Source organism: Calidris pugnax, unplaced genomic scaffold, assembly GCF_001431845.1.
Source record: "Calidris pugnax isolate Ruff unplaced genomic scaffold, ASM143184v1 scaffold18, whole genome shotgun sequence".
In the NCBI taxonomy this organism is placed as follows: Eukaryota; Metazoa; Chordata; class Aves; order Charadriiformes; family Scolopacidae; genus Calidris; species Calidris pugnax.
In genome coordinates, this window is record NW_015090812.1 from 17,021,676 (window position 1) to 17,032,238 (window position 10,563).

Consider the following 10,563-nt stretch of genomic DNA (forward strand, 5'->3'; position numbering starts at 1 on the left):
TTTTTTTTTTTTTTTTTAAAGACAATACATGATCTTTTAAAGATGATCTTTGAAAAAAATCACTTCAATACTAGCATTTGATACCATCTTTTATACAAGAAAGGAATAAAAATCGCTAGAGGGTTCAAAATCTTAAGATTAATGCATGCATTAATATTTCACTCAGTCAATATCCTTTATTCTCTATTGCTATGAAAGAATAAGTTATTGCTGTTTCACTTCAATTAAAATAGTGTTAGGATAACGGTAACTTATCCATCTCACTTAAGACTGATTACTTTCTCAAAGGCTTTAAACTGCTTAAAATATGACAAGTAATGGAACTATTGCAAAAATAAGTGTTGGCAGAAACAGGGCCAATCTTAACAGCACAGAAAACATGCTGCCGTACACAGCAGGTTTTAAGAGTTATCCATTCTAAGAATCTTACATACAAATATTAGAAAAGCAGTGACTTTGAGTAGTATCTTGTGTGAGAGAAACAGGAAGATGAAGTATGCAATCAACTTTTCTCTCTTTACAAAGTAAAGCAACTAGGAAGACAATGTGAAAAAGTAAATCCAAGCTGAGTCTGGCTTACACATTATAAGGCTCACACTCCATGTTAAGATAGCTGAAGCAGAGGGTAAGGTGGGGGACAGAAATCAAGAATCTCACTAGCGTTCATTCATCAACACATTACTAGGCATTAAAAAAAATCAATGCAAAGAAGATTAATGCAAATTATATGAAGAATACTAAGAAAAGGTATGGTCAAGAAAACCATACAAGACAGCAGTTAAGTCAGAACAAAGTTTCTAACAATACTCCTGTTTCTAAAAGCAGTTCAGAGTTTCATTAGAATGTATTTAGAGAATTAGTACTGAAAAAAATTCCTAGTCTGAAAACATACATATAACAAGCAAAACAAACAGTTGCAAAAAGCGAGTGTTGGAAGAGCAAAAAGCTCACAGTGAAGTTTGTATCAAAAACACATGAAGTTTTGGGGAAACAGCTATGGGAGTCACCCAAGGCCAACCTAAATTAACAAAAATAAATAATTTGGATCTAATAGCTAACTACTCAAGCCTACATCCCTTTTGCCAGGCTTTTCCAGGGTTTGCCCTTTGCAAACCTTTCCATCGTTTTTACACTTGCCGGGTAAAAATCTAAAGGCAGCTCTCAAATTGTCAGCATCAGCATAGACTCTGGACGTAGACATGAAGGCATTTACTATCAGGAGTAATATCCTATGAAAATAGGATTTTCATATTCCATCATTTCAACCATGTTAATTTCATAACTTATATTCAGTGACAGAAGATTTCATAGTTATTTTTTGACAAGTGACTTAAGGCCTTCCAGAAAACTGGTCACAGGAATTTGAGAATAAGAAAACCATAAGCAACACACCCATATTCCTACCGACATGCACACAGGGCTCCTACATTTGTCCTTCCAACTCTTCACATTCCTTATAGAATGAAAGTCCCCGTTATGTGTCATAAGCTTTTCAACTCTGTGTACACTGTTGCATCTCACAGGGTGCTCGTACTCAGCTGTCACTAAACCACAGACCACCGCTACTTTCCACCTTTCCACTGATGGTCCCTGCAACAAGAAATCTGTGTCCCACCACTAAGATTATACGTACACATAGTGCAGAAATGAATCCTACTGACTCATTATCATTAAACCTTTAATCTTTTCTTTTTTATTTTTAGACAGTTTCCTCAAGGCTTTCCTAGACAAATGTTTCTTTTAAAAACTGGTTAATATTTAACCAGTGATATTTCTGCAGGCCTGCAGCCCTGTCTCCATTGTGGCTACAACAATGATGCTCTGCAGTTACAAGTGTCCTTCCTTTTCCTACTCTTCATTCTTGTGGAAAAGAGATCATAGCCGTATGCTCAACTGTTGTAGCAGTAACAAGAACAGCCAGACACACCACAGTGCCCATCCCAAAATCTTAGCTAGGTCACAGCAATAAATCTAACTACACGAGACACAAGTTTTGCCTTTGCCATCATCTTCCCACCAAGCGTATCCCCTGGTGCTGCTTCCACTCTGTTCTGCCTTATCTCACAGCTGAAGCTGGCACTTGCCAAGCTGCTCTACCTGGTGCTCTCCTGCGACACACCGTGCACCGCCGGCAGCTCAACACCAGACTCTGCTCTGCAACTCCCAGTGCTCACCAGGTCCAGGCGAGCTCCCATCCCTTCAGTTAGCCAGCTCAAGTTGGAAGCCCCCACTTTGCAGTTGTCTTTGCTCAGCTCATCTCAGCCAGTTTTTTCAACTACATGAGGAGAACTGGTTTCCTTTTTATTCCCAGCTTTTTTCAGATGCTGAAATTCAAGTTAGATTTTAAGAGTATAAAAGGTAACCTACATTGCCTGGGAAGCATGCCAACTCATTGAGAGCCCCATCAGGACGATCCAGCCGTTATTAATTATTATTAACGTGCGATCAAAACCAGAGTAAACTCATTTTAAAAACATACTTTTTCCTCAGAGGGGTCTCACTCAAGAATCTCCCAATTAATCAGACTTTGAACACAAATGCTGCTTGTGGCACGCTCCCGGGGACACAAACACTTTCCTCCAAAGATGGCCAGGTCAGTCATCAGGCAAGCACAGACCTGTCTGCTACATACTTTAAGCTACTGCAAAAATAATAAATGTTTATATTAGTATTATACATAGATACATAAGATGTGCAGTTTATATATATATGCCAATTAAAATACCTAAAATTCAGTATCTTAACTTTATGTATAGTATCTTTAATTAGCTGCTGATCAAAGCGCTTTATTACCAAGAGGAAATACAATACTGTGTTTTGATTTTTGAGTTACTCAAAGGAATACTGCAGTGGAACAGCATATGAAATATTCTAAGTAAGGCTAGCTGAAGGAAGACCGCAGCATTCCACATTACATACAATTATATAAATCCCTTTCCCTGAAAATCCCAAGGTTTTGTGCAGCACCTTCCGGTAAGCCCAAAAAGGTTACCACCACATTTTTGCATTTGCCAGACAGACAATATTTGTTCTTCTAAAAAAGTCTTTTTTTTTTTTTAAAGAAATCTAGAAGTATTTCTCTGTAGACATTAAATTAGCTTAATGCCTGTATTCTGCATTTTCCTGAGGAAAATCTGTATTAAAGTTATAGGTATGTTGATTACCCGAAATACTCTCAGCTATTCTTGTCATATGACAAAGTAAAAATAACTGCAAGCCTTACACAAACACTACTCTATATATTATATGTTCTCCACTCTTTCTTCTTCCTGAAAAGAGAAAGAAATGCAGACTACAGGAAGTAATACTCATACTATTCTACATATAAAAAGAAGCCTCACATAATTGGGGCTGAAATTGTTGTCATGGTTTCAGTTGGGATAGAGTGAACTTTTTTATTGGCAGCTGGTGTAGTGCTGTGGTTTGGATTTGGGATAAGAAATGGTGATGACAGCGCACTAATGCTTTTGGTTGTTGCTAAGCACTCAAGGCCTTTTCTGCTCCTCACACTGCCCCACCAGCGAGCAGGCTGGGGGTGCACAAGAAGTTGGGCAGGGACACAGCCAGGACAGCTGACCCCAGCTGACCAAAGGAATATTCCACGCAGTGTGGCATCATGCTCAGCATATTAAGCTGGGGGGAGAAGGAGGAAGGGAGGGACCTTTGGAGTGATGCCATTTGTCTTCCCAAGTAATCATGATGGAGCCCTGCTTTCCTGGAGATGGCTGAACACCTGCCTGCCAATGGCAAGCAGCAAATTAATTTCTTATTTTGCTTTCCTTGTGTGCGTGGCTTTTGCTCTACCTACTAAACTGCCTCTGTGTCAATCCATGAGATTTTCCTCATTTTTAGTCTTCTAATTCTCTCCCCTATTGCAGCTGAGGGAGTGAGCGACCAGCTGTGTGGTTCTAGCTGCTGGCTGGGATTAAATGCTGACAATTGTATATGCGGTTTTCAAGCCAGTTATATAGCATTCCATGGACTCAATCTCCTGCTTGCTTCAAAAAAGTTAATAACATTCTAATATCTGAAGAATAAATTAAACTGACTCAGTCACTGACATGTGCAGGAGAGGTAGCTGGTGAATCAGCCCATTATCATGCTTCCTGACACACTAAAATCCTAATTTAGGGCTCAAACATGGCTTCACTATAAGCCTCACCCGTATCTCTTATACTACAAATTCATATAACCAATTTCTGCTGAGGTCTGAGGAAAAAGTCCTCATTTACTGTCATATTCTTGATTTCTCTTGTAACATCACCTGTCAGGAATATCATTGTTAGTATTCAACAGCTTCCATTTCACTTGATATTCACTAGCTCTCCAAGTCCTTCTGATATAAAGGCAAAGGAAGTCCAAATTTTAAATTGTGTAAAAGTTAAGCTATTAGAAAGCTTCCTGTGGTATCATTTAGTAAATACATGTTCTTTAGCAGTCATCTTCTGTCTCTAACATGTTGGGGTTTTGACGGCCCTAAAGCATCTAAAAAGAAACTTCAAGCTGCGAGATCACACACATAACACAGCAATCTAATACATAAGGTGCTTAAGGAGGTACTTCATTAGAAATGTTGTAGTAATCCACTAAAGATTGAAACCACTGCTCAAAGTTAAAAGAAAAACATTTCAACCATTAACCAAATCGCACTGAATTCTACTTATTTTCAAGAACAATTCCAGGTTTCTAATTACCTCTGAAGTCCAGTGTGATGTACAATCTGTCAAGCATTGTCCTGCCCATCTAAAAGTGGTCTCTATCAAACAAGTTTCATACCTGATATTGGAACGTAACAACCTTCAGAAAACCATAGACACCTTTCAAGAGGAAAAGGATTAGATAGACTGCTTTTGTACAAAAGATGGCTGAGAGCTCCTCAGAGCTACAAGAGAAAATACTAAAGGACTACAGTAAAAACCTTAACAAGAAAATTCCTTTGTTTCTTTGTTCTCTTAGACCTCAGTTTGGAAAACATCTTTCTATTTGAGGTTCAGCATGCCAAGTTACACGCATGTATACTTGAAGGACTATCAGTTTGGCTAAAAAACGGGAAGGAAGAATCAGTTTAATCAGCTAAAATAAAGAACAGCTCCTGCAAAGTCAGTTTGTTTATTAACTAGATCGGAAGATTTCGTTGTTTTTTTCTTTTTTTTTTTTTTTTTTTTTTCAAAAAACACAATTTCTTTGTTCTCTTAGACCTCAGTTTGGAAAACATCTTTCTATTTGAGGTTCAGCATGCCAAGTTACACGCATGTATACTTGAAGGACTATCAGTTTGGCTAAAAAACGGGAAGGAAGAATCAGTTTAATCAGCTAAAATAAAGAACAGCTCCTGCAAAGTCAGTTTGTTTATTAACTAGATCGGAAGATTTCGTTGTTTTTTTTTTTTTTTTTTTTTTTTCTTGTCAATAAAACACAACTCATTCATTTCACTGGAGTTCAAGTATCATCAGGCATTTACAAAAAAGCAACACACTGAAGGACACATATGTTTATCATTAAAGTTCCTTTCTACAAATTTTACTTTTCTACTTATTCCCCAAAGCCTAGCTTCCCTAATGTTGCTTTTAACGAACTTCCTCCTGGAAAGGAGCCAGGACTAAGCATCTAAAATACCTTAGTTAAATTTACTAAAAGCCCTAGGTCTGTATTTTGGATGGGAGAAAGAACCAAGTCATATTTTTAAATGTTCACTGAGCCTTAATTAAAATCAATGTTTTTAACACGACTCTTCATTAAAAGTGTATAGAAAATTTGCAAGGAGTTAACTTGGTAAGTTTAAAAGGATCCAATATCTGACAACATGAAATCATACCATTCAATTTCTTTGTAGGTACTGGCAGCCCAAGCACTTTCCAGGTGTAATTCTCCTTGTTTATAGAGATTACATAAACTTATGCCACAATCTACAGGCTACAACCAAAATGCTCATCTCTCGTTTAGCAAGTTGTGCATGGTTCCCTTTCCAAAGGGATGTATGAAAAGAAACTTGATGGAGAAACCAAAGAACAAAGGCATGCCCTTACAGAATACAGTAACACTTGCACGTTTATTAATTACTTACTAGTAAACAAGTCAGGTGACAGAAGTTAGCAAGACCCTACCTTTCAGGATATTACTCTTCTTTCCTTTAAATGATCAGCTAAAAGGTCAACTTTCTATCATTTATATTCAAATTCAAGAGTAAACCAGTTTCTAAATGACTGACTGATAACCAACTTTACTTGTGAGCTACAAATTCATTGCAACCTGCAGCTGCTGAGAGAGAACAAGAAATAAAAAGTTTTAAAAGTGCAACCAATTTAGTAATTGCCACATAGGAAAGCTGTCTAAGCTATTCAGTAAACATAGCAGATTTAAACACAGGTGCATACATCAACAGTCAATTCTTTTAACAAATTCCATGCCAACATCTGTGGTCTTGCAGTAATATTTAATTTTGCCCACCAATTTACTTAGTATATCCATGGCTTGTCTTCACAAGCACTTACAGTGTAACTTGAAGCAAACACATTTTTGTGGCTTTAGAAGGGTATTCCTCCACGCTACTGATGCCTCTGCCAGTACTGCAACTGCCTTCCTCTCCTGAGCACAGCACTCCATGGAAACTAATTTTCCTTAGTTAGCACTCCAAGGAAACTAATTTTCCTTAGTTATTGACTAAAGAAAAGGGATACTGCTCTTCAGAGAAATGACATATCTACTCATCATCAAATGAAATAATCTATTTTCTAATGAGTTGACTACTGAGTTTCACACTTTCATTTGGAAATATGGGCCTATTTACTTATTTCCAAAAGGCCTACTAGTGGAAAAATGCAAGGAAGATCAATGAAACACAAGCAATATTTAGTGCCAGTCTGACAACAAAAAGATTATGTAAGAACCCCAAGCCCATTCTATCATGGGCTGCAAGTGTCTTATTATGGAATTTTAACTTGCCTTTGTCATTTTTTCTTTAGAAAGCCTGATCACAATTCTTTTTAGTAAGTATTTCTCAGCCCTTTGGAAAGCTGCAGCCAAACCCATTAAGTTCTATCACTAATGAATCCAAGTAGGAAAAAACAAACACAACAAAACCTCTGCTTAATGAATATTGGGTTTTAGCTTTGCTGTTTCAGAAAGTATGGAAGTTGGATTTTCTTTTTACTATGCCTGAAAGTAGTTCACTGTTTGAACTATATTTAATCAAGAAGAACACCTGAAAAACAAAAGATCTAAAAAATTAACTTCTATACAATGTCACTCTATACAGTGGTGTGGACAGTACATGTCCAAAATGTTAGGTTTTGGCTAGCTACTAACTTTTTACACCCATTTAAAGCCATATTTGATACACAAAAATAACCGTAACCTCTTCTCCTAACATCCTCTTAGTGATAAGCGCACGGTCAACTTCTGGAAACAACAATCCACTACTAAAAGACCAGCCCCATCTACCAGTTTGATGAAACCAAAGAAAAAAAAATACATAGTTAATATAGTATAAGATACTGGTGAGTCGAAATTCTGTATCATTACAATATAATTATACTTTCTTAATTTAAAAAAAAAAGGATCAAGAACATGTTATGACGTCATTCTCAGAATCGCTAAGATTTAGACCTGACAATAGGGCATAAAACTCAGGAGTCTGAGAAGTTCAATAGCTTACCAAGTAGCAGAAGGCATTATCAGAACTTATTACCAAAACATTAAGTCAGGGGTTGGGAATTTTTTTGTTTTTTGTGCTTTTTTTAAAGGATTAAACCGTGAAAGTAAAAATAAATCAGAAGTTACTTGCAAAACAATACAGCTCAGACAATATGGTAGATTTTGGTAACAAAACCCATCAGAGACAGGTAAAATCTGTTCAAATGAAAGAAAATAAAGATTTTGGTGGTGGCTTTTGGCTGCTTCCCAAGTTGGAAACTAATACAAAAAGGTTACGTGTCCACAGTCATTCTATCACACTACCTTACGTTTTGTCCAGAATAAAGCCCAACCCTAGTATTGTACTTCAATCTCAAATATACAATAACTGCCTCACTGAGCCTCAGAAGGACTACTTTTACACACAATTAGCAAACAAAATTGCCAGTTACACAGTCTGAAATAACACGAAGACCACAGCACGATCCCTGTCAGCCTGACGGAAAGGAGATCCCAATCTTCCTTGCCTGAACCCTACAGCAGGCTCAACACTCCCTAGGCCCTCCCCGAAACACCACTTCATGGCTCACTGAACTTTCCAGAGTTCACAGGAAGTTAAACAACATAAAGAGTAATTAAGGAAAAGCTATAATTCACTAAATCACTTCTGCTCCTACCTTGTGAGAATATAGTTTTCTGTGTACATGCATACAACAAAAACATATCACAAATAAATGAGTGAAGCAAGACAAGAGCCCCTGCACTGTTACTAACCGACTACCCAGGTGTCCCAATCACCTCTTGCTGGAGAATGAAAGGACACACCACAACTACAGACACTTAAGCAGACGAGACAACAATGAAAGCAAGACAGCATCCTCAATTTCAAGGAATAAAAAACTTGCCAACAGATGATGTTAGTTGTTACAGATATGGAAGGCACCAGGCTTTAATTCAGCATGCTATCTACAAAGTGACATATATTCAAGAGCTTCAGACAGTATATCTAACAACTCAAAATTACATACTCCCAAAATATTTATTGCCTTATTTTTTTTTAAACAAGAACTATTTTAATTGGATTTTGGAAAAAAAAATGAGTTAAGAGTAGGTAGTCAAGGCAACTGTTGGTTGTTTGAGAAAACATTTATAAAGTGAGGATTTATTTTATTGTTCCTCTTCTCAGACTACCAAATTTTTCTTTTAACTATGCATTTGACACTCAGAACGATACCTGAAGTATTAAATTCCACTAGGTCTCCTCCTTAAGCATTAGAAATCTATGGTTTTTTCTACAAGTTAAGAAAACCAGGAAGATTAGGAAAATGTTAATACAATGCTAAGTATGCATACCCCAATTTAGCTGCTTTCCCCCCTTCTAAATCATGATACAGGAACCTTGAATTAGCAAGGTAAACAATTTCATTTTCAAAAATTCACTGACAAAGGACTTTTCTTCCAGTTTTTATTACTTCTTCATTTATTATCAATCCTACCCAGAGAACAAGCTGACAGTAACTGTTAAGGCACATCACTTCCCCCACCCCTTCCCTTCTTGTAAGCTTCAAAAGGTTTTTCTCCCATCTCTTCCTTTTCACAAACCCCATTTCAAGCATTCCACTCTCCAACCACCTCTTGCTAACTTGTTCAAACGCAATCAAACAAGTCCACTGAAGACAAGCATATGGAGAGCTCAGGAAGTCCCTAAGCCTCAGCCCGCAGGAGGTTAGGAAGAGATACAGGGAGGAAGTCGGGCTGTTCTGTTGAAGCTCTCTTCTCCAAACATCTGCTCCTCTCAGAGGTACTGTTGTGCTGGGCAGACATTCAGTGACAGTCACTACAGCTGCGCTCATCCCAGTTTATCAAATTCAGGCAATGCTGATTCATAATGCTGATTATTCCTGGTCATGCCCCTCTTTTTCACCAGCCGTCTCTATTTCCTCTCCTAATCCTTACTTGAAAAAGAATTCATATCTACGTATTTCAAAAGAAGCCTTAAATCTTTATAAGTGTAAATACAGAGCTGTACAATCATGATCAAAGCAGAAACTGCACACCGAAAGAGGGAAAGATAAATGCATAGATACATTTATGCTTTTTAATACTATCTACCAGAAAAACAAAGAAGATCCAGTTATCATCTCCTTTAGGCATATGAAGTAAAGCAAATTTAAAAAAATAAGAAAAACAAGAAGTCTTGAGGTTTTTGACAAATGCTTTTGAAGATAAATAAAACACTGAATACTGTCAGATCTGCTCTGTATGAAGCTGACTCCTTTCTACATCTTTTGTATGTGATCTTTGACAAAAAAAAAAAAATATTGTCCCAGGCTGACGTGAAACACTGTGTTTTCATACAGTCAGTGTTAATGCTAGCTCATGCTGGAAATTCAAAATGGTATGCCAACCTCACGTTTGCTATAGAATTGCTCAGATTAGCAATACTGAAAACCAGCAGGAGTTGTATGGAACGACAGGAAAACGGCACTAGGAATGAAGCTGGGATACATAACAAGTAGCCAGAACATTAATATCGACTTTCCACCCTCATTATATAAGCACGTCCATGCAGATGCGGCAGGAGGTGCCGGTAAAGGCGATCTCCCGAACACCATTTAAGAACCATCTCCCTCCCGAGAAGGAAAGACCCGCCGGTTCCTGGTTTAGCGTTACTTCCATAAAACCACGGCAGACATCACCCTCCGCAGCCCCCCCTCGGGGCCCGGAGCCCCCCGCCGCCGCCGCCACCGGGCACTTCCATCACCGAGCCGCCAACTACCCACCCGCGTCCCCACGGCCTGAGGCGCGGAGTGTCGCCGGCCCCGCGCCCCCCGACCCGGCGGCAGGGCCGCGCACCGCGGCCTCCCCCTCACCCCCGCCCCGCCGGCGGGACGCGGGCTTTCCCTCGCCCGGCGGTGGCGCGACGCCCTC

General features: G+C 38.5%; 1 protein-coding gene across 1 annotated transcript in view; it reads right to left on the minus strand.

Moving 5' to 3' along the window:
- EVI5 (ecotropic viral integration site 5) overlaps nt 1-10,437 on the minus strand; it is an 80,658-nt gene extending 70,221 nt beyond the window's left edge. The window contains exon 1 of the mRNA XM_014939242.1: nt 10,416-10,437. The gene's annotated coding sequence lies outside the window, so the exon portion shown is untranslated. The remainder of the gene's footprint in view (nt 1-10,415) is intronic.
- Between the last annotated feature and the right edge of the window lie 126 nt (nt 10,438-10,563).